A 26,903-nucleotide genomic window follows, 5' to 3' on the forward strand; every position below is an offset into this window, starting at 1 on the left:
AATTTTGGGGTGTTTCTCAAGTTGCGGCGGGAAGCAGGGTGTGCTTCTCGGGTTGCGACGGGGATCTCAGAAATTCGCGGTGGTTGCTTCAGGGAAGTCAGGTCCCCTTTAGTGTTGGAAGGGGAACTTCCGGTTTCCTCTCGAGCCCTTAAATGTGCACAGGGGCTCATCTCGAATTGAGTCCATAAAGTGTGTTCTCCTCTCCAAAGGGGACGCCTGTGTGAGGGAACTTTCTGAGTCGAATAAAGGGTGTCAAGTACCTTTTTGCCTTTCCAGAGGGCATGTGGTATTTCTCTTGAGATGCTGCATCGCCAAATTTCCTCATCTCGCATGGAGGGGATAATTTTAGGGTGTGTCTCGAGTTGCGACGGGAATCTGGGGGTGCTTCTCGAGTTGAGACGGGGACCTCAGGAACTCGCTGGGGTTGCTTCACGGAAGTCAGGTCCCATTTGGTGTTTGAAGGGGAACTTCCGGTTTCATCTCGAGCCCTTAAAAAGTGTACGGGGTCTCATCTCGAATTGAGTCCAGCAAGTGTGTTCTTCTCTCCAAAGGGTACGGTTGTGTGAGGGAACATTCTGAGTCGAATAAAAGGTGTCAAGTTCCTTTTTGCCTTTCAAGAGGGAATGTGGTATTTCACTAAAGTTGCTGCATCGCAAAATTTCCTCATCTCTCTTGTAGGGAATAATTTTGGGGTGTTTCTCGAGTTGCGGCGGGAAGCAGGGGGTGCTTCTCGAGTTGCAACGGGGACCCCAGGAACTCGCTGGGGTGGCTTCAGGGAAGTCAGGTTCCCTTTGGTGTTGGAAGGGGAAGTTCCGGTTTCCTCTCGAGCCCGTAAATGTGCACAGGGGCTCATCTCGAATTGAGTCCATAAAGTGTGTTCTCCTCTCCAAAGGGGACAGCTGTGTGAGGGAACTTTCTGAGTCGAATAAAGGGTGTCAAGTACATTTTTGCCTTTGAAGAGAGAATGCGGTATTTCTCTTGAGATGCTGCATCGCAAAATTTCCTCATCTCGCATGGAGGGGATAATTTTGGGGTGTTTCTCGAGTTGCGGCGGGAAGCCAGGGGTGCTTCTCGAGTTGCGATGTGGACCTCAGGAAATCGCTGGGGTTGCTTCAGGGAAGTCAGGTCCCCTTTGGTGTTTTAAGGGGAACTTTCGGTTTCCTCTCGAGCCCTTAAATGGGCCCAGGGGCTCATCTCGAATTGAGTCCATAAAGTGTGTTCTCCTCTCCAAAGGGGACAGCTGTGTGAGGGAAATTTCTGAGTCGAATAAAGGGTGTCAAGTCCCTTTTTGCCTTTCAAGATGGAATGTGGTGTTTCACTAAAGATACTGCATCGCAAAATTTCCTCATCTCGCCTGGAGGGAATAATTTTGGGTTGTTTCTCGAGTTGTGGCGGGAAGCAGGGGGTGCTTCTCGAGTTGCAACGGGGACCCCAGGAACTCGCTGGGGTGGCTTCAGGGAAGTCAGGTTCCCTTTGGTGTTGGAAGGGGAAGTTCCGGTTTCCTCTCGAGCCCTTAAATATGCACAGGGGCTCATCTCGAATTGAGTCCATAAAATGTGTTCTCCTCTCCAAAGGGGACGGCGGTGTGAGGGAACTTTCTGAGTTGAATAAAGGGTGTCAAGTACATTTTTGCCTTACAAGAGGGAATGTGGTATTTCTCTTGAGATGCTGCATCGCACAATTTCCTCATCGCGCATGGAGGGGATAATTTTGGGGTGTATCCCGAGTTGCGGCGGGAAGCTGGGGTTGCTTCTGGAGTTACGACGGGGACCTCAGGAACTCGCTGGGGTTGCTTCAGGGAAGTCAGTTCCCCTTTGCTGGTGGAAGGGGAACTTCCGGTTTCCTCCTGAGCCCTTAAATGTGCACAGGGGCTCATCTCGACTTGAGTCCATAAAGTGTGTTCTCTAAAATGGGACGGCTCTGTGAGGGAACTCTGAGTCGAATAAAGGGTGTCAAGTACCTTTTTGCCTTTCAAGAGGTAATGTGGTATTTCTCTTGAGATTCTGCAGCGCAAAATATCCTCATCTCGCATTGGAGATAATTTTGTGGTGTATGTCAAGTTGGGGCGGGAATTTTGGATTACTTCTCGTGTTGCGACGAGGACCTCAGGAATTTGCTCGAGTTGCTTCTGGAAAGTCAGGTCCCCTTTTGTGTTGGAAGGGGAACTTCCGGTTTAGTCTGGAGCCGTTAAATGGGAATAGGGCCTCATCTCGAATTGAGTCCATAAAGTGTGTTCTCCTCTCCTATGGGGAATGATATTAGTGAAATTTCTGAGTCGCATAAACGGTATGAAGTACTTTTTGCCTTTCAAGAGGGAATAGTGTTATTTCTCTTGAGATTCTGCAGCGCAAAATTTCCTCTTCTCGCATTGAGGGGATAATTTTGTGGTGTTTCTCTAGTTGCGGCAGGAAGCTTGGGGTACTTCTCGAGTTGCCATGTGGACCTCAAGAACTTGCTTGGGTTTTTTCAGGTAAGGCAGGTCCCCTTTTGTGTTGGAAAGGGCACTTCCTGTTTACTCTCCAGCCATTAAATGGGAATAGGGCTTCATCTCGAATTGAGTCCATAAAGTGTGTTCTCCTCTCCAATGGGGACGGCTGTGTGAGGGTACTTTCTGAGTCGCATAAAGGGTGTCAAGTACCTTTTTGCCTTTCAAGCGGGAATGTGCTATTTCTCTTGAGATTCTGCAGCGCACAATTTCCTCATCTCGCATTGAGGGGATAATTCTGTGGTATTTGTCGAGTTGCGGCGGGATGCTGCGGGTGCTTCTCGATTTGCAACAGGGACCTCAGGAAGTGGCTCGGGTTGCGTCAGGGAAGTCAGGTCCCCTTTTGTGTTGGAACGGGAACTTCCGGCTTACTTTCGAGCCGTTAATTGGGAATAGGGATTCATCTGGAGTTGAGTCCAAAAGGTGTTTGTTCCTCTCCAATGGGTACGGCTCTGTGAGCGAACTTTCTGGATCACATAAAGTGTGTCAAGTGACGTTTTGCCTTTCAAGCGGGTATATGGGAATTCTCTTGAGATTTCGGAGCGCAAAATTTCCTCATCTCGCATTGTGGGGATAATTTTGCTGTGTCTCGAGTTTCGGCTTGGATCTGGGGGTACTTCTCGAGTTGCAGCGTGGACCTCAGGAACTCGTTCGTGTTGCTTCAGGGAAGTCAGGTCCCCTTTTTTTGGAAGTGGAACTTCCAGATTACTCTCGAGCCCTTAAATGGGAATAGGTCCTCTTCTAGATTTGAGTCCATAAATTGTGTTCTCCGCTCCAATAAGTATCAGTTCAGTTCAGTTCAGTTCAGTGGCTCAGTCGTGTCCGACTCTCCGCGACCCCATGAATCACAGCACGCCAGTCCTCCCTGTCCATCACCAACTCCCGGAGTTCACTCAAACTCATGTCCACAGAGTCGGTGATGCCATCCAGCCATCTCACTCTCGGTCGTCCCCTTCTCCTCCCGCCCCGAACACTTCCCAGCATCAGAGTCTTTTCCAGTGAGTCAACTCGTCGCATGAGGTGGCCAAAGTATTGGAGTTTCAGCTTTAGCATCAGTCCCTCCAATGAACATCCAGGATTGATCTCCTCTAGAATGGACTGGTTGGATCTCCTTGCAGTATAAGGGACTCTCAAGAGTCTTCTCTAACACCACAGTTCAAAAGCATCGATTCTTCGGCGGTCAGCCTTCTTCACAGTCCAATTCTCACATCCATACATGACCACGGGAAAAACCATTGCCTTGACTAGACGGACCTTGGTTGGCAAAGTAATGTCTCTGCTTTTTAATATACTATCAAGGTTGGTCATAACTTTCCTTCCAAGGAGCAAGCGTCTTTTAATTTCATGGCTGCAATCAGCATCTGCAGTGATTTTGGAGCCCAAAAAAACAAAGTCTGACACTGTTTCCACTGTTTTTCCATCTATTTCCCATGAAGTGATGGGACCAGATGCCATGATCTTTGTTTTCTGAATGTTGAGCTTCAAGCCAACCTTTTCACTCTCCTCTTTCACTTTCATCAAGAGGCTTTTGAGTTCCTCTTCACTTTCTGCCATAAGGGTAGTGTCATCTGCATATCTGAGGTTATTGATATTTCTCCCGGCAATCTTGATTCCAGCTTGTGCTTCTTCCAGCCCAGCGATCCTCATGATGTACTCTGCATATAAGTTAAATAAGCAAGGTGAAAATATACAACCCTGACGTACACCTTTTCCTATTTGGAACCAGTCTGTTGTTCCATGTCCAGTTCTAACAGTTGCTTCCTGACCTGCATACAGGTTTCTCAAGAGGCAGGTCAGGTGGTCTGGGATTCCCATCTCTTTCAGATTGTTCCACAGTTTATTGTGATCGACACAGTCAAAGGCTTTGGCATAGTCAATAAAGCAGAAATAGATGTTTTTCTGAAACTCTCTTGCTTTCTCCATGACATTGTACAGGAGACAGAACCAAGACCATCCCCATGGAAAAGAAATGCAAAAGAGCGAAATGGCTGTCTGAGGAGGCCTTACAAATAGCTGTGAAAAGAAGAGAGGCGAAAAGCAAAGGAAAAAAGGAAAGATATAAGCATCTGAATGCAGAGTTCCAAAGAATAGCAAGGAGAGATAAGAAAGCCTTCCTCAGTGATCAATGCAAAGAAATAGAGGAAAACAACAGAATAGGAAAAACAAGAGAGCTCTTCAAGAAAATTAGAGATTCCAAGGGAACATTTCATGAAAAGATGGGCTCGATAAAGGACAGAAATGGTATGGACCTAACAGAAGCAGAAGATATTAAGAAGAGGTGGCAGGAATACACAGAAGAACTGTACAAAAAAGATCTTCACGACCAAGATAGTCACGATAACGTGATCACTGACCTAGAGCCAGACATCTTGGAATGTGAAGTCAAGTGGGCCTTAGAAAGCATCACTACGAACAAAGCTAGTGGAGGTGATGGAATTCCAGTTGAGCTATTTCAAGTCTTGAAAGATGATGCTGTGAAAGTGCTGCACTCAATACGCCAGCAGATTTGGAAAACTCAGCAGTGCCACAGGACTGGAAGAGGTCAGTCTTCATTCCAATCCCAAAGAAAGGCAATGCCAAAGAATGCTCAAACTACCGCACAATTGCACTCATCTCACACGCTAGTAAAGTCATGCTCAAAATTCTCCAAGCCAATAAGTATGGGTGCTAGGAAACTATCTGAATCGCATAAAGTGTGTCAAGTGCCCTTTTGCCTTTCAAGCAGGAATGTGGGATTTCTATTTAATTGTGCAGTGCAAAATTTCCTCATCTCACATTGAGCGGATAATTTTTTGGTGTTTCCCCTTTTGAGGCGGGAAGCTGGGGGTACTTCTCAAGTTGTGACGGGGACCTCAGGAACTCGCTTGTGTTGCTTCAGGGAAGTTAGTCACCCTTTTCTACTGGAACGGGAATTTCGGGATTACTCTCGAGCCGTTAAATGGGAATAGGGCCTCTTCCCAAGTTGAGTCCATAAATGTGTTCTCCTCTCCAATGGGGATGGCTGTGTGAGGGAATTTTCTGAGTCGCATAAAGGGTGTCAAATACAGTTTTGCCTTTCCAGCGGAACGTGGGATTTCTCTTGAATTGTGCAGCGGAATATTTTCCTGATCTCGCATTGAGGGGATAATTTTGTGGTGTTTCTAGAGTTGCGGTGGGACCCTGGTTGAACTTCTCAGGTAGCGAACAGGACCTCAGGAATTCTCTCTGGCTTCTTCAGGGAAGTCAGGAACCCTTTTGTGTTGGAAGGGGAGTTTCGGGATTACTGTTGAGCCTTTAAATGGGAATAGGGCCTCTTCTCGAGTTAAGTCCGTAAAGTGTGTTCTCCTCTCCAATGGGGATGACTGTTTGAGGGAATTTTTTGAGTCTCACCCGGCTGTGCAAACGGGAGGAATACCAGCCCCACCCGCGCAGACACGAGAGATGCCGGCCCAGGCGGCTGAGACGCCAGAGATACGGGCCTTGCTGGCGGAGACGCGAGAGAGGCCTTCCCCACCCGCGCAGATGGGAGAGAACCCGGCCCCACCCGCGCAGACTCGAGAGACCCCGGCCCCGCCCGCTCAGACGCGAGAGACCACGGCCCCGCCCGCTCAGATGCTATTGTTGCTGGCGCCACCCGCGAGCCGCAAGAGAAGCCGCCCAGCCTGCGCAGATGCCAGAGACCCTTGCCCCGCCCGCGCAGATGGGAGAGACCCCGGCCCCGCCCACCAGACACGGGATACGCAGGCCCCGCCCCCGCAGACTCGAGAGAATCCGGCCCTGGCACAACCGACCATGCAGAGATGCGAAGCGGTGAGGAGCTACCCCATGCCTGAGCCCAGGGCAGGCGGCCGAGAGGAGGTACCCCACCTCCAATAGGCGGTGGCTGTGCGGGGGAGGGCCGAGAGGAGGTACTCACGTTCAAGGTCAGGAGGGGCGGCCTTGAGGACATACCCCTCATCCAAGGTAAGGTGCAGCAGCTGTGCTTTCTTGGAGCAGCTGTGAAGAGATATCCCACACCCAGGGTAAGAGAAACTCAAATCAGATGGTAGGTATTGCGAGGGGGCTTCAGATGGCAGACACACTGAAATCATAATCACAGGAATCTACTCGATCTGATCACATGGACCACAGCCGAATGTGGTCCACTGGAGAAGGGAATGGCAAACCACTTCAGTATATTTGCATTGAGAACCCCATGAACAGTATCAAAGGGCAAAATGACAGGATACTGAATGAGGAATTCCCCAGGTCTGTAGGTGCCCAGTATGCTACTGGAGATCAGTGGAGAAATTACTCTAGAAGGAATGAAGGGATGGAGCAAAAGCAAAACCAGTACCCAGTTGTGGATGTGACCGATGATAGAAGCAAGGTCTGGTGCTGTAAAGAGCAATATTGCATAGGAACCTGGAATGTAAGGTCCAGGAATCAAGGCAAATTGGAAGTGGTCAAACAGGAGATGGCAAGAGTGAACATAGACATTCTAGGAATCAGTGAATTAAAATGGACTGGAATGTGTGAATTTAACTCAGATGACCATTATATATATACTACTGTGGGCAGAAATCCCTTAGAAGAAATGGAGTAGCCATCATGGTCAACAAGAGACTCCGAAATGCAGTACTTGGATGCAATCTTAAAAACGACAGAATGATTTCTGTTCGTTTCCAAGGCAAACCATTCAACATTACAGTAATCCAGGCCTATGCCCCAAACACTAACGCTGAAGAAGCCGAAGTTGAACGGTTCTATGAAGACCTACAAGACCTTTTAGAACTAACACCCAAAAAGATGTCCTTTTCATTCTAGGGGACTGGAATGCAAAAGGAGGAAGTCAAGAAACACCTGGAGTAACAGGCAAATTTGGCCTTGGAGCACGGAATAAAGCAGGGCCAAGTCTAATAGAGTTTTGTCAAGAGAACGCACTGGTCATAGCAAACTCCCTCTTCCAACAACACAAGAGAAGACTCTACACGTGGATATCACCAGATGGGCAACACCGAAATCAGATTGATTATACTCTTTGCAGCCAAAGATGGAGAAGCTGTATACAGTTAGCAAAAATAAGACCAGCAGCTGACTGTGGCTCAGATCATGAACTCCTTATTGCCAAATTCAGACTTAAATTGAAGAAAGTAGGGAAAACCCCTAGACCATTCAGATATGACCTCAATCAAATCCCTTAGGATTATACAGTGGAAGTGAGAAATAGATTTAAGGGACTAGGTCTGAGAGATAGAGTGGCTGATGAACTCTGGACAGAGGTTCGTGACACTGTACAGGAGACAGGGACCAAGAGCATCCCCATGGAAAAGAAATGCAAAAAAAGCAAAATGGCTGTCTGAGGTGGCCTTACAAATAGCTGTGAAAAGAAGAGAAGCGAAAAGCAAAGGAGAAAGGGAAAGATATAAGCATTAGAATGCAGAGTTCCAAAGAATAGCCAGAAGAGATAAGAAAGCCTTCCTCAGTGATCAATGCAAAGAAATAGAGGAAAACAACAGAATAGGGAAAACAAGAGATCTCTTCAAGAACATTAGAGATTCCAAGGGAACATTTCATGCAAAGATGGACTCGATAAAGGACAGAAATGGTATGGACCTAACAGAAGGAGAAGATATTAAGAAGAGGTGGCAAGAATACACAGAAAAATTGTACAAAAAAGATCTTCACGACCAGGATAGTCACGAAAATGTGATCACTGGCCTAGATCCAGACATCTTGGAATGTGAATTCAAGTGTGCCTTAGAAAGCAACACTACGAACAAAGCTAGTGGAAGTGATGGAATTCCAGTTGAGCTATTTCAAATCTTGAAAGATGATGCTGTGAAAGTGGTGCACTCAATATGCCAACAAATTTGGAAAACTCAGCAGTGGCCACAGGACTGGAAAAGGTCAGTCTTCATTCTAATCCCAAAGAAAGGCAATGCCAAAGAATGCTCAAGCTACCGCACAATTGCACTCATCTCACACGCTAGTACAGTCATGCTCAAAATTCTCCAAGCCAGGCTTCAGCAATATGTGATCCGTGAACTCCCAGATGTTCAAGCAGGTTTTAGAAAAGGCAGAGGCACCAGAGATCAAATTGCCAACATCCGCTGGATCATGGAGAAAGCGAGAGAGTTCCAGAAAAACATCTATTTCTGCTTCATTGACTATGCCAAAGCCTTTGACTGAGTGGATCACAATAAACTGTGGAAGATTCTGAAAGAGATGGGAATACAGGACCACCTGACCTGCCTCTTTAGAAACCTGTATGCAGGTAAGGAAGCAACAGTCAGAACTGTGCATGGAACAACAGACTGGTTCCAAATAGGAAAAGGAGTACGTCAAGGCTGTATATTGTAATCTTGCTTATTTAACTTTTATGCAGAGTGCATCATGAGAAATGCTGGGCTGGAAGAAGAACAACTGGAATCAAGATTGCTGGGAGAAATATCAATAACCTCAGATATGCAGATGACACCACCTTTAGGGCAGAAAGTGAGGAGGAACTCAAAAGCCTCTTGATGAAAGTGAAAGAGGAGAGTGAAAAGGTTGGCTTGAAGCTCAACATTCAGAAAACAAAGGTGATGGAATCTGGTCCCAACACTTCACGGGAAATAGATGGAAAAACAGTGGAAACAGTGTCACACTTTATTCTTGGGGGCTCCAAAATCACTGCAGATGCTGATTGAAGCCATGAAATTAAAAGGCGCTTACTCCTTGGAAGGAAAGTTATGATCAACCTTGATAGTATATTAAAAAGCAGAGACATCACTTTGCCAAAAAAGCTCCATCTAGTCAAAGCTATGGTTTTTCCCGTGGTCATGTATGGATGTGAGAGTTGGACTGTGAAGAAAGCTGATCGCCGAAGAACTGATGCTTTCGAACTGTGGTATTGGAGAAGACTCTTTCGAGTCCCTTGGACTGCAAGAAGATCCAACCAGTCCATTCTAAGGGAGATCAATCGTCGGTGTTCATTGGAAGGACTGATGCTAAATCTGAAACTGCAATACTTCGGCCACCTCATGCGATGAGTTGACTCACTGGAAAAGATTCTGATGCTAGGAGAGGTTGGGGGCTGGAGGAGAAGGGGACGACAGAGAATGAGATGGCTGGATAGCATCACCGACTCTGTGGCCATGAGTTTGAATGAACTCCGGGAGTTAGTGTAGGACAGGGAGGCCTAGCGTACAGTGATTCATGGGGTCGCGGAGAGTCGGACACGACTGAGAGACTGGACTGAACTGAACTGAATAAAGTGTGTCAAATACCCTTTTCCCTTTCAGACGGGAGTGTGGGATTTCTCTTGAAATTCTGCAGCGAAAATTTCTTCATCTCGCATTGAGGGGATAATTTTGTGGTGTTTCTCCAATTGCGGCGGGAAGCTGGGGGTATTCCTCGAGGTGCCAAGGGGACCTCAGGAACTCGCTGGTGTTGCTTCAGGGAAGTCAGGTCTCCTTTGCTGTTGGAAGGGGAACTTCCGGGTTCTTCTGGAGACCTTAAATGTGCACAGGGGCTCATCTCGATTTGAGTCCATAAAGTGTGTTCTCCTCTAAAATGGGACAGCTGTGTGAGGGAACTTTCTGAGTCGAATAAAGGGTGTCAAGTACCTTTTTGCCTTTCAAGAGGGAATGTGGTATTTCTCTTGAGATGCTGCATCGCAAAATTTCCTCATCTCGCATTGAGGGGATAATTTTGGGGTGTTTTTCGAGTTGCGGCGGGAAGCTGGGGGTGCTTCTCGAGTTGCGACGGGGACCTCAGAAACTTGTTGGGGTTGCTTCAGGGAAGTCAGGTCCCCTTTGGTGTTGGAAGGGGAACTTCCGGGTACCTCTCGAGCCCTTAAATGTGGACAGGGGCTCATCTCGAATTGAGACCATAAAGTGTTTTCTCTCCAAAGGGGACGGCTGTGTGAGGAAACTTTCTGAGTCGAATAAAGTGTGTCAAGTACCTTTTTGCCTTTCAAGAGGGAATGTGGTATTTCACTTGACATGCTGCATCGCAAAATTTCCTCATCTCGCATTGAGGGGATAATTTTGGGGTGTTTCTCGAGTTGCGGTGGGAAGCTGGGGGTGCTTCTCGAGTTGCGACGGGGACCTCAGGAACTCGCTGGGGTTGCTTCAGGGAAGTCAGGTCCCCTTTGCTGTTGGAAGGGGAACTTCCGGGTTCCACTCCAGCCCTTAAATGTGCACAGGAGCTCATATCGAATTGAGTCCATAAAGTGTGTTCTCCTCTAAAAGGGGACGGCTGTGTGAGGGAACTTTCTGATTCGAATAAAGGGTGTCAAGTACCTTTTTGCCTTTCAAGAGGGAATGTGGCATTTCTCTTGCGATGCTGCATCGCAAAATTTCCTCATCTCGCATTAATGGGATAATTTTGGTGTGTTTCTCGAGTTGTGGCGGGAAGCTGGGGATGTTTCTTGAGTTGCGACGGGGACTTCAGGAACTCGCTGGGGTTTCTTCAGGGAAGTCAGGTCCTTGTTGGTGTCGGAAGGGGAACTTCCGGGTTCCTCTAAAGCCCTTCAATGTGCACAGGGGCTCCTCTCAAATTGAGTACATAAAGTGTGTTCTCCTCTCCAAAGGAATGTCTGTGTGAGGAAACTTTCTGAGTCGAATAAAGGGTGTCAAGTACCTTTTTGCCTTTCAAGAGGGAATGTGTTATTTCTCTTGAGATGCTGCATTGCAAAATTTCCTCATCTCGCATTGAGGGAATAATTTTGGAGTGTTTCTCCAGTTTCGGCGGGAAGCTGGGTGTGCTTCAAGAGTTGCGACGGGGACCTCAGAAACTCGAAGTTGCTGCTTCAGGGAAGTCAGGTCCCCTTTGCTGTTGGAAGGGGAACTTCCGGGTTCCTCTCTAGCCATTAAATGTGCACAGGGGTCATCTCGAATTGAGTCCATAAAGTGTTTTCTCTCCAAAGTGGACGGCTGTTTTCGGGAACTTTCTGAGTCGAATAAAGGGTGTCAGTAACATTTTGCCTTTCAAGAGGGAATGTGGTATTTCTCTTGAGATGCTGCATCGCAAAATTTCCTCATCTCGCATTGAAGGGATAATTTTGGGGTGTTTCTCGAGTTGCAGCGGGAAGCTGGGGGTGCTTCTCGAGTTGCGACGGGGACCTCAGGAACTCGCTGGGGTTGCTTCAGGGAAGTCAGGTCCCCTTTGCTGTTGGAAGGGGAACGTCCGGTTTCCTCTCGAGCCCTTCAATGTGCACAGGGGCTCATCTCTAATTGAGTCCATAAATTGTGGTCTCTCCAAAGGGTATGGCTGTGTGAGGGAACTTTATGAGTCGAATAAAGCGTGTCAAGTACCTTTTTGCCTTTCAAGAGGGAATGGGGCATTTCTCTTGAGATTCTGAATTCCAAAATATCCTCATCTCGAATTGAGGGGACAATTTGGGGTGTTTCTCGAGTTGCAGCCGGAAGCTGGGGGTGTTTCTTGAGTTGCGACGGGGACCTCAGGAACTCTCTGGGGTTGCTTCAGGGAAGTCAGGTCCCCTTTGGTGTTGGAAAGGGAACTTCCGGGTTCCTGTGGAGACCTTAAATGTGCACAGGGGCTCTTCTCGAATTGAGGACATAACGTGTGTTTTCCTTTAAAAGGGGACGGCATGTGAGGGAAATTTCTGAGTCGAATAAAAAGTGTCAAGTACCTTTTTGCCTTTCAAGAGTGAATGTGGTATTTTTCTTGAGATGCTGCATCGCAAAATTTCTTCATCTCGCATTGAGGGGATAATTTTGGGGTGTTTCTCAGGTTGCGGCGGGAAGCTGGGGGTGCTTCAATAGTTGCGACGGGGACCTCAGGAACTCGCTGGGGTTGCTTCAGGGAAGTCAGGTCCCCTTTGGTGTTGGAAGGGGCACTTCCGGTTTCCTCTCGAGCCATTAATGTGAACAGGGGCTCATCTCGAATTGAGTCCATCATGTGTGTTCTCCGCTCCAAAGGGGACGGCTGTGTGAGGGAACTTTCTGAGTCGAATAAAGGGTGTCAAGTAAATTTTTTGCCTTTCCAGAGGGAATGTGGTATTTCGCTTGAGATGCTGCATCGCCAAATTTCCTCATCTCGCATGGAGGGGATAATTTTGTGGTGTTTCTCGAGTTGCAGCGGGAAGCTGGGGGTGCTTCTCGAGTTGCGACGGGGACCTCAGGAACTCGCTGGGGTTGCTTCAGGGAAGTCAGGTCCCCTATGGTGTTGGAAGGGGAACTTCCGGTTTCCTCGCGAGCCCTTAAATGTGCACAAGGACTCATCTCGTATTGAGTTCATAACGTGTGTTCTCCTATCCAAAGTGGACGGCTGTCTGAGGGAACTTTCTGAGTCTAATAAAGGGTGTCAAGTACCTTTTTGCCCTTCAAGAGGGAATGTGGTATTTCTCTTGAGATGCTGCATCGTCGAATTTCCTCATCTGGCATTGAGGGGATAATTTTGGTGTGTCCTCGTGTTGCGGCGGGAAGCTGGGGGTGCTCCTCGAGTTGCGACGGGGACCTCAGGAACTCGCTGAGGTTTCTTCAGGGATGTCAGGTAACCTTTGTTGTTTGCAGGGGAACTTCCGGTTTCCTCTCGAGCCCTTAAATGTGCTCAGGGGCTCATTTCGAATTGAGTCCGTAAAATGTCTTCTCCTCTCCAAAGGGGACGGCTGTGTGAGGGAACTTTCTGAGTCGAATAAAGGGTGTCAAGTACCTTTTTGCCTTTCAAGAGTGAATGTGGTATTTCTCTTCAGATGCTGCATCGCAAAATTTCCTCATCTCGCAATGAGGGGATAAGTTTGGTGTGTTCTTGAGTTGCGGCCGGAAGCTGGGGGTGCTTCTCGAGTTGGGAAGGGGACCTCAGGAACTCGCTGGGATTGCTTCAGGGAAGTGAGGTCCCCTTTGGTGTTGGAAGGGGAACTTCCGGGTTCCTATTGAGCCCTTAAATGTGCACAGGGGCTCATTTCAAATTGAGTCCATAAAGTGTGTTCTCATGTAAAAGGGGACAGCTGTGTGAGGGAACTTTCTGAGTCGAATAAAGGGTGTTAGTACCTTTTTGCGTTTCTAGAGGGATTGTGGTATTTCTCTTGAGATGCTGCTTCGCAAAATTTTTTCATCTCGCATTGAGGAGATAATTGTGGGGTGTTTCTCGAGTTGCGGAGGGAACCTGGGGGTGCTTCTCGAGTTGGGATGGGACCTAAGGAACTCGCTGGGGTTGCTTCAGGGAAGTCAGGTCCCCTTTGGTGTTGGAAGGGGAACTTCCGGGTTCCTCTGGAGCCCTTAAATGTGCAGAGTGTCTCATCTCGAATTGAGCCCATAAATATTGTTCTCCTCTCCAAAGGGGACGGCTGTGGGAGGGAACTTTCTGAATCGAATAAAGGGTGTCAGGTACTTTTTGCCTTTCAAGAGGGAATGTGGTATTTCTCTTGAGATGCTGCATCGCAAAATTTCCTCATCTCGCATTGAGGGGATAATTTTGAGGTGTTTCTCGAGTTGCGGCGGGAAGCTGGGGGTGCTGCTAGAGTTTTGACAGGGACCTCAGGAACTCTCTGGGGTTGCTTCAGGGAAGTCAGGTTCCCTTTGGGGTTGGAAGGGGAACTTCCGGGTTCCTCTCGAAGCCTTCAATGTGAACAGGGGCCATCTCGAACTGAGTCCATAAAGTGTGATCTCCTCTCCAAAGGGGACGGATGTGTGAGGAAACTTTCTCATTCGAATAAATGGTTTCAAGTACATTTTTTCCTTTCAAGAGGAAGTGTGGTATTTCTCTTGAGATGCTGCATCGCAAAATTTCCTCATCTAGCATTGAGGGGATAATTTTGGTGTGTTTCCCGAGTTGCGGCGGGAAGCTGGGGGTGCTTCTCGAGTTGAGACGGGGACCTCCGGAACTTGCTGGGATTGCTTCAGGGAAGTCAAGTCCCCTTTGGTGTTGGAAGGGGAACTTCCGGGTTCCTCTCGAGCCCTTAAATGTGCACAGGGGCTCTTCTCGAATTGAGTCCTTAAAGTGTGTTCTCTCCAAAGGGGTCGGCTGTGTGAGGGAACTTTCTAGGTCGAATAAAGGGTGTCTGGTACCTTTTTGCCTTTCAAGAGGGAATGTGGTATTTCTGTTGAGATGCTGCATCGAAAATTTCCTCAACTCGCATTGATGGGATAATTTTGGGGTGTTTCTCGAGTTGCGGCGGGAAGCTGGGTGTGCTTCTCGAGTTGCGACGGGGACCTCAGGAACTCCCTGGGGTTGCTTCAGGGAAGTCAGGTCCCCTTTGTTGTTGGAAGGGGAACTTCCGGGTTCCTCTGGATCCCTTAAATGTGCATTGGGGCTCATCTCGAATTGAGTCCATAAAGTGTGTTCTCTCCAAAGGGGACGGCTCTGTGAGGGAACTTTCTGAGTCGAATAAAGGGTGTCAAGTAACTTTTTGCCTTTCAAGAGGGAATGTGGTATTTCTCTTGAGATGCTGCATCACAAAATATCCTCATCTCTCATTGAGGGAATAATTGTGGTGTGTTTCACGAGTTGCGGCGGGAAGCTAGGGGTGCTTCAAGAGTTGCGACGGGGACCTCAATAACTCGCTGGGGGTGCTTCAGGGAAGTCACGTACCCTTTGGTGTTGGAAGGGGAACATCCGGGTTCCTCTCGAGCCCTTCAATATTCACAGGGGCTCATCTCAAATTGAGTCCATAAAATGTGTTCTCCTCTAAAAGGGGACGGCTGTGTGAGGGAACTTTGTGAATCGAATAAAGGGTGTAAAGTACCTTTTTGCGTTTCAAGAGGGAATGTGGTATTTCTCTTGAGATGCTGCATCGCAAAATTTCCTCATCTCGCATTGAGGCGATAATTTTGGGGTGTTTCTCGAGTTGGGACGGGCAGCTGGGGGTGCTTAAAAAATTGTGACGGGGACCTCAGGAACTCGCTGGGGTTGCTTCAGGGAAGTCAGTTCCCCTTTGGTGTTGGAAGGGGAAATTCTGGGTTCCTCTCGAGCCCTTAAATGTTCACAGGGGCTCATCTCGATTTGGGTACATAAAGTGTGTTCTCTCCAAAGGCGACAGCTGTGTGACGGAATTTTCTGAATTGAATAAATGGTTTCAAGTAGCTTATTGCCTTTCAAGAGGGAATGTAGTATTTCTCTTGAGATGCTGCATCGCCAAATTTCCTTATCTGGCATTACGTGTATAATTTTGGGATGTTTTTCGAGCTAAGGCGGGAATCTGGGGGTGCATCTCCAGTTGTGATGGGGACCTCAGGAACTCGGAGGGGTTGCTTCAGGGAATTCAGTTCCCATTTGGTGTTGGAAGGGGATTTTCCGGGTTCCTCTCAAGCCCTTAAATGTGCACAGGGGCTCATCTCTAATTGAGTCCATAAAGTGTGTTCTCCTCTAAAAGGGTCGGCTGTGTGAGGGAACTTTCTGAGTCGAATAAAGGGTGTCAAGTACCTTTTTGCCTTTCAAGAGGGAATGCGGTATTTATCTTGAGTTGCTGCATCGCAAAATCTCCTCATCTCGCATTGAGGGGATAATTATGGGGTGTTTCTCGAGTTGAGGCGGGAAGCTGGGGTTGCTTAAAAAATTGCGACGGGAACCTCAGGAACTCGCTCGGGTTGCTTCAGGGAAGTCAGTTCCCCTTTGGTGTTGGAAGGGGAACTTCTGGGTTCCTCTCGAGCCCTTAAATATGCACAGTGGCTCATCTCGATTTGAGTCCATAAAGTGTGTTCTCTCCAATGGGGACAGCTGTGTGAGGGAATTTTCTGACTCGAATAAAGGGTTTCAAGTAGCTTTTTGCCTTTCAAGAGGGAATGTGGTATTTCTCTTGAGATGCTGCATCGCAAAATTTCCTTATCTGTCATTAAAGGTATAATTTTGGGGTGTTTTTCGAGTTGCGGCGGGAAGCTGGGGGTGCATCTCCAGTTGCGACGGGGACCTCAGCAACTTGGAGGGGTTGCTTCAGGGAAATCTGGTCCCCTCTTCTGTTGAAAAGGGAACTTCCGGGTTCCTCTGGAGCCCTTACATGTGCACAGGTGCTCATCTCGAATTGAGGGAATAATTTTGGTGTTTCTCGTGTTGCGGCGGGAAGCTGGGGGTGCTTCTCGAGTTGCGACGGGCACCTCAGGAACTCGCTGGGGTTGCTTTAGGGAAGTCAGGTCCCCTTTGTTGTTGGAAGGGGAACTTCCGGGTTCCTCTGGATCCCTTAAATGTGCACAGGGGCTCATCTCAAATTGAGTCCATAAAGTGTGTTCTCTCCAAAGGGGACGGCTCTGTGAGGGAACTTTCTGAGTCGAATAAAGGGTGTCAAGTAACTTTTTGCCTTTCAAGAGGGAATGTGGTATTTCTCTTGAGATGCTGCATCGCAAAATATCCTCATCTCTCATTGAGGGAATAATTGTGGGGTGTTTCACGAGTTGCGGCGGGAAGCTGGGGGTGCTTCAAGAGTTGCGACAGGGACCTCAATAACTCGCTGGGGGTGCTTCAGGGAATTCAGGTCCCTTTTGGTATTGGAAGGGGAACATCCGGGTTCCTCTCGAGCCCTTCAATATTCACAGGGGCTCATCTCAAATTGAGTCCATAAAATGTGTTCTCCTCTAAAAGGGGACGGCTGTGTGAGGGAACTTTGTGAATCGAATAAAGGGTGTAAAGTACCTTTTTGCGTTTCAAGAGGGAATGTGGTATTTCTCTTGAGATGCTGCATCGCAAAATTTCCTCATCTCGCATTGAGGCGATAATTTTGGGGTGTTTCTCGAGTTGGGACGGGCAGCTGGGGGTGCTTAAAAAATTGTGACGGGGACCTCAGGAACTCGCTGGGGTTGCTTCAGGGAAGTCAGTTCCCCTTTGGTGTTGGAAGGGGAAATTCTGGGTTCCTCTCGAGCCCTTAAATGTGCACAGGGGCTCATCTCGATATGGGTACATAAAGTGTGTTCTCTCCAAAGGCGACAGCTGTGTGACGGAATTTTCTGACTCGAATAAATGGTTTCAAGTAGCTTATTGCCTTTCAAGAGGGAATGTAGTATTTCTCTTGAGATTCTGCACTGCAAAATTTCCTCATCTCGCAATGAGGGGAATATTTTGTGGTGTTTCTCGAATTGTGGCGGGACGCTGGGGTTTCTTCTTGAGTTTAGATGGCGAACCCAGGAACTCACTCGAGTTTCTTCAGGGAAGTCAAGTCCCCTTTTGTGCTGTAGGGGAATTTCCTGATTAGTCTAGAGCCCTTAAATAGAAATAGGGCCTCTTCTAGAGTTGAGTCCATAAAGTGTGTATGCCGCTCCAATGGGGACGGATGTTAGAGAACATTCTGAGTGGCATAAAGTCTTTCAAGTTCCCTTTTGCTTTCAAGCGGGAATGCGGGATTTCTCTTGAGACTCTACAGCAGAAAATTACCTCATCTCGCACTGAGGGGATAATATTGTGTCGTTTCTCGAGTTGGGGCCGGAAGCAGGGGACACTTTTGGAGTTGAGACGGAACCCTCAGGAACTCGCTCAAGTTGCTTCAGGGAAGTCAAGTCCTTTTTTGTGTTGGAAGGGGAACTTCTTGATTACTCTTGATCCTTTAAATGGGAATATTGCCTCTTTTCGATTTGAGTCCATGAAGTGTGTTTTCCTCTCCAATGAGGAAGGACGTTAGGGAACATTCTGAGTCGCCTAAAAGTAGTCAGGTACCCTTATGCCTTTCAAGCTGGAATGTGGGATTTCTCTTGAGATTCTGCAGCGAAAATTTTCCTCTTCTCGCATTGAGGGTATATTTTTTGGTGTTTCTCCAGTTGCTTCGGGAAGAGGAGGTATGTCTCGAGTTGCGACGGGGACCTCAGGAACTCGCTCGGGTTGCTTCAGGGAAGTCAAGTCCCCTTTTGTGTTGGAAGGGGAACTTTCCGATGACTCTTGAGCTGTTAAATGTGAATAATGCCTCTTCTCTATTTGAGTCCATGAAGTGTGTTTTCCTCTCCAGTGAGGAAGGATGTTAGGGAAATTTCTGAGTCGCCTAAAGGGAGTCAAGTATCCTTTTGCCCTTCAAGCGGGAATGTGGGATTTCTCTTGAGATTCTGCAGCGCAAAATTTCCTCATCTCGCATTGAGGGGATAATTTTGTTGTGTTTCTCGAGTTGCGATGGGGACCTCAGGAACTTTCTCGAGTTACTTCAGGGAATCAGGCCCCTTTTTTCCTGGAAGGAGTACTTCCGGATTACTCTTGAGCCCTTTAATGGGATTATGGCCTCTTCTGGAGTTGAGTCCATAAAGTGTGTTTTCCTCTCCACTGAGGACAAATGTTAGGGACCATTCTGAGTCGCCTAAAGGGAGTCAAGTAACCTTTTGCCTTTCAAGTGGAAAAGTGGGACTTCACTTGAGATTCTGTAGCGCAAAATTTCCTCATCTCACATTGTGGGGATAATTTTGTGGTGTTTCTCGAGTTGCGAATACCTCAGAAACTTACCCGAGTTACTTCAGGGAATCAGGTGCCATTTGTGCTGGAAGGGGAACTTCCGGAATACTTTTGAGCCCTGTAATGGGAATAGGGCCTCTTTTCCAGTTGAGTCCCTAAAGTGTGATTTCCTCTCCAATGGAGACGGAGCTTAGGGAACTTTCTGAGTGGCGTAAAGTGTGTCAAGTAAGCTTTTGCCTTTCAATGGTAATATGGATTTTCTTCTGAGATTCTGCAGTGAAAAATTTCCTCATCTCGCATTGAGGGGATAATTTTGTGGTGTTTCTCCAGTTGTGGTGGGTAGCAGGGGGCACTTCTCTAGCTATGGCGGGGACCTCAGTAACTCGCTCGGTTTGCTTCAGGGAAGTCAAGTCGCCTTTTGTGTTGGAAGGGGAACTTCCGGATTACTGTCCAGACGTTAAAAGGGAATATTGCCTCCTCTCCATTTAAGTAAATAAAATTTGTTCTCCTCTCCACTGAGGATGGATGTTAGGGAACATTCTGATTCGCCTAAAGGGAGTCAAGTACCCTTCTGCCTTTCAAGCGGGAATGTGGGATTTCTCTTGAGATTCTGCAGCGCAAAATGTCCTCATATCACATTGAGGGGATAATTTTGTGGTGTTTCTCGAGTTGCGGCAGGAAGCTGGGGGTACTTCTCGAGTTGCAGCGGGGACCTCAGGAACTCGCTCGGGGTGCTTCAGGGAAGTCAAGTCCTTTTTTGTGTTGGAAGGGGAACTTCCGGTTTCCTCTCGAGCCATTAAATGTGAACAGGTGATCATCTCGAATTGAGTCCATAAAGTGTGTTCTCCTCTCCAAAAGGACTGGTGTGTGAGGGAACTTTCTGAGTCGAATAAAGGGTGTCAAGTACTTTTTGCCTTTCAAGAGGGAATGTGGTATTTCTCTTGAGATGCTGCATCGCAAAATTTCCTCATCTCGCATTGAGGAAATAATTTTGTGGTGTTTCTCGGGTTGTGGCGGGAAGCTGGGGGAGCTTCTCGAGTTGTGACGGGGACCTCAGGAAATCGCTCTGGTTGCTTCAGGGAAGTCAGGTCCCCTTTGGTGTTGGAAGGGGAACTTCCGGTTTCCTCTCGAGCCCTTAAATATTAACAGGGGCTCATCTCAAGTTGAGTCCAAAAGTGTGTTCTCCTCTAAAAGGGGACGGCTGTGTGAGAGAAATTTCTGAGTCGAATAAACGGTGTCAAGTACCTTTCTGCCTTTCAAGAAGTAATGTGGTATTTCTCTTAAGATTCTGCTTGGCAAAATTTCCTCATCTCGCATTGAGGGGATCATTTTGTGGTGTTTCTCGAGTTGCGGCGGGAAGCTGGGGGTGATTCTCGAGTTGGGACGGGGACCTTAGCAACTCGCTGGGGTTGCTTCAGGGAAGTCAGGTCCGCTTTTGTGCTGGAAGGCTATTTCCGGGTTACTCTGGAGCCTTTAAATGGCAATATTGCCTCTTCTCGATTTGAGTCCATAAAGTGTGTTCTCCTCTCCACTAAGGACAGATGTTAAGGAACTTTCTGAGTCGTATAAAGGGAGTCAAGTACCCTTTTGCCTTTAAAGCGGGAATGTGGTAATTCTCTTCAGATCTGCAGTGCAAAATGACCTCATCTCGAATTGAGGGGATAATTTTGTGGTGTTGGTCAAGTTGCCGGCTGAAGCAGTGATTACTTCTCGAGTTGCGACGGGGACCTCAGAAACTCACTCACTTGCTTCAGTGATGTCAAGTCCCCTTTGGTGTTCGAAGGGGAACTTCCGGATTACTCTCGAGCCGTTAAATGGGAATATTAGGTCTTCTCGATTTCAGTCCATAAAGTGCGTTCCCCTCTCCACTGAGGACGGATGTTAGGGACCATTCTGAGTCGCCTAAAGGTTGTCAAGTACCCTTTTGCCTCAAGCGGGAATGTGGGATTTCTCTTGAGATTCTGCAGGGCAAAATTACCTCATCTCACATTGAGAGCATAATTTTGTGGTGTTTCTCGAATTGCAATTGCGGCGGGAACCTGGGGGTACTTCTCCAGTTGCGATGGAACCTTAGGAACTCACTCGAGTTACTTCAGGGAAGTCAGATCCCCTTTTTTGCTGTAAGGGAACTTCCGGATTACTCTCGAGCACTTTACTGGGAATAGGGTCTCTTCTCTAGTCCATAAAATGTGTTCTCCTCTCCAATAAGGAAGGTTTTTCGGGACCAACCTGAGTCGCCTAAGGGGAGTCAAGTACCGTTTTGCCTTTCAAGCGGGAATGTGGGATTCCTCTTTAGATTCTGTAGCACAAAATTTCATCTCGCATTGAGTGGATAATTTTATGCTGTATCTCGAATTGCGGCGGGAAGCTGGCGGTACTGCTCCAGTTGCGAGGGGACCTCAGGAACTCACTCGAGTTGCTTCAGGGAAGTCAGGTCCCCTTTTGTGCTTGAAGGGGAACTTCCGGATTACTCTCGAGCCCTTTAAGGGGAATATGGCCTATTCACTATTTGAGTCAATAAGGTGTGTTCTCCTCTCCAATGGGGACAGATGTTAGGGAACTTTCTTAGTGGCATAAAGTGAGTCAAGTACCCTTTTGCCTTTCAATCGGGAATACGGGAATTGTCTTAAGATTCTGTAGCGCAAAATTACCTCATCTCGCATTGAGGGGATAATATTGTGGTGTTTCTCGAGTTTCGCCGGGAAGTAGAGGGTACTTCTCGAGTTGCGACGGAGACCTCAGAAACTCGTTCAGGATGATTCAGGGCGGGCAGGTCCCCTTTTGAGTTGGAAGGGGAACTTCCAGTTTACTCTCGAGCCGTTAATTGGGGATAGGACCTCAACTCAAATTGAGTCCATAAGGTGTGTTCTCCTCTCCAGTGGGAACTGACATTAGTGAAATTTCTGAGTCACATAAAGGGAGTCAAGTACCCTTTTGCCTTTCAAGAGTGAATGTGGTATTTCTCTTGAGATTATGCAGCGTATATTTTCCTCATCTCGCATTAGGGGATAATTTTTAGTGTTTCTCAGTTGCGAAGTGAAGATGTGGGTACTTCTCAAGGTTCGACGGGGACCTCAGGAACTCCCTTGGGTTTCATCAGGGAAGTCAGGTCCCCTTTGGTGTTGGAATGGGAATTTCCGGTTTACTCTCGAGCCGTTAAATGGGAATAGGTTCTGATCTCGAACTGAGTCCTGAAAATGTGTTCTCCTTTCCAATGGGGACTGAGGTTAGTGAAATTTCTGAGTCGTATAAAGGGTGTCAAGTACCCTTTTGCCTTTCAAGAGGTAATGTGGTATTTCTCTTGAGATTCTGCAACGTAAAATTTCCTCATCTCGCATTGAGGGGATAATTTTGTGGTGTTTCTCGAGTTGCGACGGGGACCTCAGGAAATCTCTCGGGTTTCTTCAGGGAAGGCAGGTCCCCTTTTTTGTTGGAACGGAACTCCCGTTTTACTCTCGAGCCGTTAAATGGGAATAGGTCCTCAACTCGAATTGAGTCCATAAAGTGTGTTCTCCTCTCCAATGGGGACGGCTGTGTGAGGAAACTTTCTGAGTCGCATAAAGAGTGTCAAGTACCCTTTTGCCTTTCAAGCGGGAATGTGGGAATTCTCTTCAGATCTGCAGCGCAAAATGACCTCATCTCGAATTGAGGGGATAATTTTGTGGTGTTTGTCAAGTTGCCGGCAGAAGCAGTGATTACTTCTCAAGTTGCGACGGGGACCTCAGGAACTCTCACTTGCTTCAGTGAAGTCAAGTCCCCCTTGGTGTTGGAAGGGGAACTTCCGGATTACTCTCAAGCCGTTAAATGGGAATATTAGCTCTTCTCGATTTCAGTCCATAAAGTGTGTTCTCCTCTCCACTGAGGACGGATGTTAGGGAACATTCTGAGTCGCCTAAAGGGAGTCAAGTACCCTTTTGACTTTCAAGCCGGAATGTGGAATTTCTCTTGAGATTCTGCAGCGCAAAATTTCCTCATCTCGCATTGAGGGGATAATTTTGTGGTGTTTCTCCACTTGTGGTGGGAAGCAGGGGACACTTCTCTAGCTATGGCGGGGACCTCAGGAACTCGCTCGGGTTGCTTCAGGGAAGTTAAGTCGCCTTTTGTTTTGGAAGGGGAACTTCCGGATTACGGTCAAGACGTTAAAAGGGAATATTGCCTCCTCTCCATTTGAGTCCATAAAATATGTTCTCCTCTCCACTGAGGATGGATGTTAGGGAACATTCTGAGTCGCCTAAAGGGAGTCAAGTACCCTTTTGACTTTCAAGCGGAAATGTGGGATTTCTCTTGAGATTCTGCAGCGCAAAATTTCCTCATCTCCCATTGAGGGGATAATTTTGTGGTGTTTCTCCAGTTGCGGCGGGAAGCTGGGAGTACTTCTCGAGGTGCGTCGGGGACCTCAGAAACTCACTTGGGTTGCTTCAGGGAAGTCAAGTCCTTTTTTGTGTTGGAAGGGGAACTTCCCGATTACTCTCGAGCTGTTAAATGGGAAAAATGCCTCTTCTGGATTTGAGTCCATAAAGTGTGTTTTCCTCTCCACTGAGGAAGTATATTAGGGAACATTCTGAGTCGCATAAACGGAGTCAGTACCCTTTTGCCTTTCAAGCCGGAATGTAGGATTTCTCTTGAGATTCTGCAGCGCAAAAAACCTCACCTCTCATTGAGGGGAATATTTTGTGGTGTTTCTTGAAATGCGGCGGGACGCTGGGGGTACTTCTTGAGTTTAGATGGCGACCTCAGGAACTCACTCGAGTTTCTTCAGGGAAGTCAGGTCCCCTTTTGTGCTGGAAGGGGAACTTCCGGATTAGTCTCGAGCCCTTTAATGGGAATAGGGACTCTTCTGGAGTTGAGTCCATAAAGTGTGTATACCTCTCCAATGGGGACGGATGTTAGGGAACCTTCTGAGTGGCATAAAGTGTGTCAAGTTCCCTTTGGTTTTCAAGCGGGAAGGCGGGATTTCTCTTGAGATTCTGCAGAGAAAATTACCTCATCTCGCACTTGTGTCGTTTCTCGAGTTGGGGCGGGAAGCAGGGGGTACTTCTGGAGTTGAGACGGGACCCTCAGGAACTCGCTCAGGTTGCTTCAGGGAAGTCAAGTACTTTTTTGTGTTTGAAGCGGAACTTCTTGATTACTCTCGAGCCTTTAAATGGGAATATAGCCTCTTTTCGATTTGAGTCCATGAAGTGTGTTTTCCTCTCCACTGAGGACGGATGTTAGGGAACATTCTGAGTCGCCTAAAGGGAGTCAGGTACCATTATGCCTTTCAAGCGGGAATGTGGGATATCACTTGAGACTCTGCAGCGCAAAATTTCCTCATTGAGGGGATAATTTTGTTGTGCTTCTCGAGTTGCGAAGGGGACCTCAGGAACTTTCTCGAGTTACTTCAGGGAATCAGGCCCTTTTTTTCCTGGAAGGAGAACTTCCCGATTACTCTTGAGCCCTTTAATGGGAATAGGGCCTCTTCTGGAGTTGAGTCCATAAAGTGTGTTATCCTCTCCACTGAGGACGAATGTTAGGGACCATTCTGAGTCGGCTAAAGGGAGTCAAGTACCCTTTTGCCTTTCAAGCGGATATCTGGGATTTCACTTGAGATTCGGCAGCGCAAATTTTCCTCATCTCACATTGTGGGGAAAATTTTGTGGTGTTTCTCCAATTGCGATGGGGACCTCAGAAACTTACTCGAGTTACTTCAGGGAATCAGGTACCATTTGTGCTGGAAGGGGAACTTCCGGAATACTTTTGAGCCCTTTAATGGGAATAGGGTCTCTTCTCCAGTTGAGTCCCTAAAGTGTGCTATCTTCTCCAATGGGACGGATATTTTTGAACTTTCCGAGTGGCATAAAGTGTGTCAAGTACGCTTTTGCCTTTCAAGCGGGAATGTGGGATTTCTCTTGAGATTCTGCAGCGCAAAAAAACTCATCTCTTATTGAGGGGATAATTTTGTGGTGTTTCTCGAATTGCGGAGGGAAGTTGTGGCGGGGACCTCAGGAACTCGCTCGGCTTGCTTCAGGGAAGTCAAGTCCACTTTTGTGTCGGATGGGGAACTTCCGGAATACTCTCGAGCCATTAAAAGCGAATATTGCCTCTTCTCCATTTGAGTCCATAAAATATGTTCTCCTCTCCACTGAGGATGGATGTTAGGGAATATTCTGAATCGCATAAAGGGAGTCAAGTACCCTTTTGCCTTTCAAGCGGGATTGTGGGATTTCTCTTGAGATTCTGCAGCGCAAATTTTCCTCATCTCGCATTTAGGGGATAATCTCGGGGTGTTTCTCGAGTTGCGGCGGGAACCTGTGGGTGCTTCTCGAGTTGCGACGGGGACCTCAGGAACTCGCTGGGTTGCTTCAGGGAAGTCAGGTCCCCTTTGGTGTTGGAAGGGGAACTTCCGGTTTCCTCTCGAGCCCTTAAATGTGCACAGGGGCTCATCTCGAAATGAGTCCAGAAATTGTGTTCTCCTCTTGAAAGGGGACGGCTGTGTGAGGCAACTTTCTGAGTCGAATAAAGGCTGTAAAGTACCTTTTTCCTTTCAAGAGGGAATATGGTATTTCTCTTGAGATGCTGAATCGCAAAATTTCCTCATCTCGCATTGAGGGGATAATTTTGGGGTGTTTCTCGAGTTGCGGCGGGAAGCTGGGGGTGCTTCTCGAGTTGCGACTGGGACCTCAGGAACTCGCTGGGGTTGCTTCAGGGAAGTCAGGTGCCCTTTGGTGTTGGAAGGGGAACTTCCGGGTTCCTCTCAAGCCCTTAAATGTGCACAGGGGCTCATCTCGAATTGAGTCAATGAGGTGTATACTCCTCTCAAATGGCACGGTTGTATGAGGGAACTTTCTGAGTCAAACAAAGGGTGTCAAGTACCTTTTTGCCTTTCAAGAGGGAATGTGGTATTTCTCTTGAGATGCTGCATTGCAAAATTTCCTCAACTCGCTTTGAGGCGATAATTTTGTGGTGTTTCTCGAGTTGCGGTGGGAAGCTGGGGTTCATTCTCGGGTTGCCACGGGGACCTCAGGAACTCGCTGGGGTTTTTTCAGGGAAGTCAGGTCCCCTTTGCTGTTGGAAGGGGAACTTCCGTGTTCCTCTCGCGCCCTTATATGTGTACAGGGTTCATCTCGAATTGAGTCCATAAAGTGTGTTCTCCTCTCCAAAGTGGAAGGCTGTTTGAACCAACTTTCTGAGTCGAATAAAGGGTGTCAAGTAACTTCTGGCCTTTCAAGAGGGAATGTGGTATTTCTCTTGAGATTCTGCATGGCAAAATTTCCTCATCTCGCATTGAGGGGATAATTTTGTTGTGTTTCTCGAGTTGCGGCGGGAAGCTCGGGGTTCTTCTCGAGTTGCGACGGGGACCCCAGGAACTCGCTCGGGTTGCTTCAGGGAAGTCAGGTCCCCTTTAGTGTTGGAATGGGAACTTCCGCTTTGCTCTCAAGGCTTTAATTGTTAACAGGGCTCATCTCGAATTGAGTCCATAAAGTGTGTTCTCCTCTCCAAGTGGACGGCTGTGTGAGGCAACTTTCTGAGTAGAATAAAGGGTGTCAAGTATCTTTTTTCCTGTCAAGAGGGAATGTGGGTTTTCTCAAGAGCTTCTACATCGCAAAAATTCCTCCTCTCGCATTGAGGCGATAACTTTGTCGTGTTTCTTGAGTTGCGGTAGTAAGCTGGGGGTACTTCTCGAGTTGCGACGGGGACTTCAGGAACTCGATCGGGTTGCTTCAGGGAAGTCAAGTCCCTTTTGGTGTTGGAAGGGGAACTTCCGCTTTGCTCTCGAGCCCTTAAATGTGAATAGGGGCTCATCTCTAATTGACTCCATAAAGTGTGTTCTCTTCTCCAATGGGGACGGCTGTGTGAGGGAACTTTCTGAGTCGAATAAAGGGTGTCAAGTAACTTTTTGCCTTTCAAAAGGGAATGTGGGTTTTCTCATGAGCTTCTGCATCGAAAAATTTCCTCTTCTCGCATTGAAAGAATAATTTTGTGGTGTTTCTCGAGTAGCGGTGGAAAGCTCGGAGTACTTCTCGAGTTGCGACGGGGACCTCAGGAACTCGCTGGGGTTGCTTCAGGGAAGTCAGGTCCCCTTTGGTGTTGGAAGGGGAACTTCCGGTTTGCTCTCAGGCCCTTCAATGTGAACAGGGGCTCATCTCGAAGTGAGTCCATAAAGTGTGTTCAGCTCTTA

This window comes from Moschus berezovskii, unplaced genomic scaffold, assembly GCF_049115385.1.
Source record: "Moschus berezovskii isolate FMDL1 unplaced genomic scaffold, NW_MosBer_1.0 29, whole genome shotgun sequence".
Lineage (NCBI taxonomy): Eukaryota > Metazoa > Chordata > Mammalia > Artiodactyla > Moschidae > Moschus > Moschus berezovskii.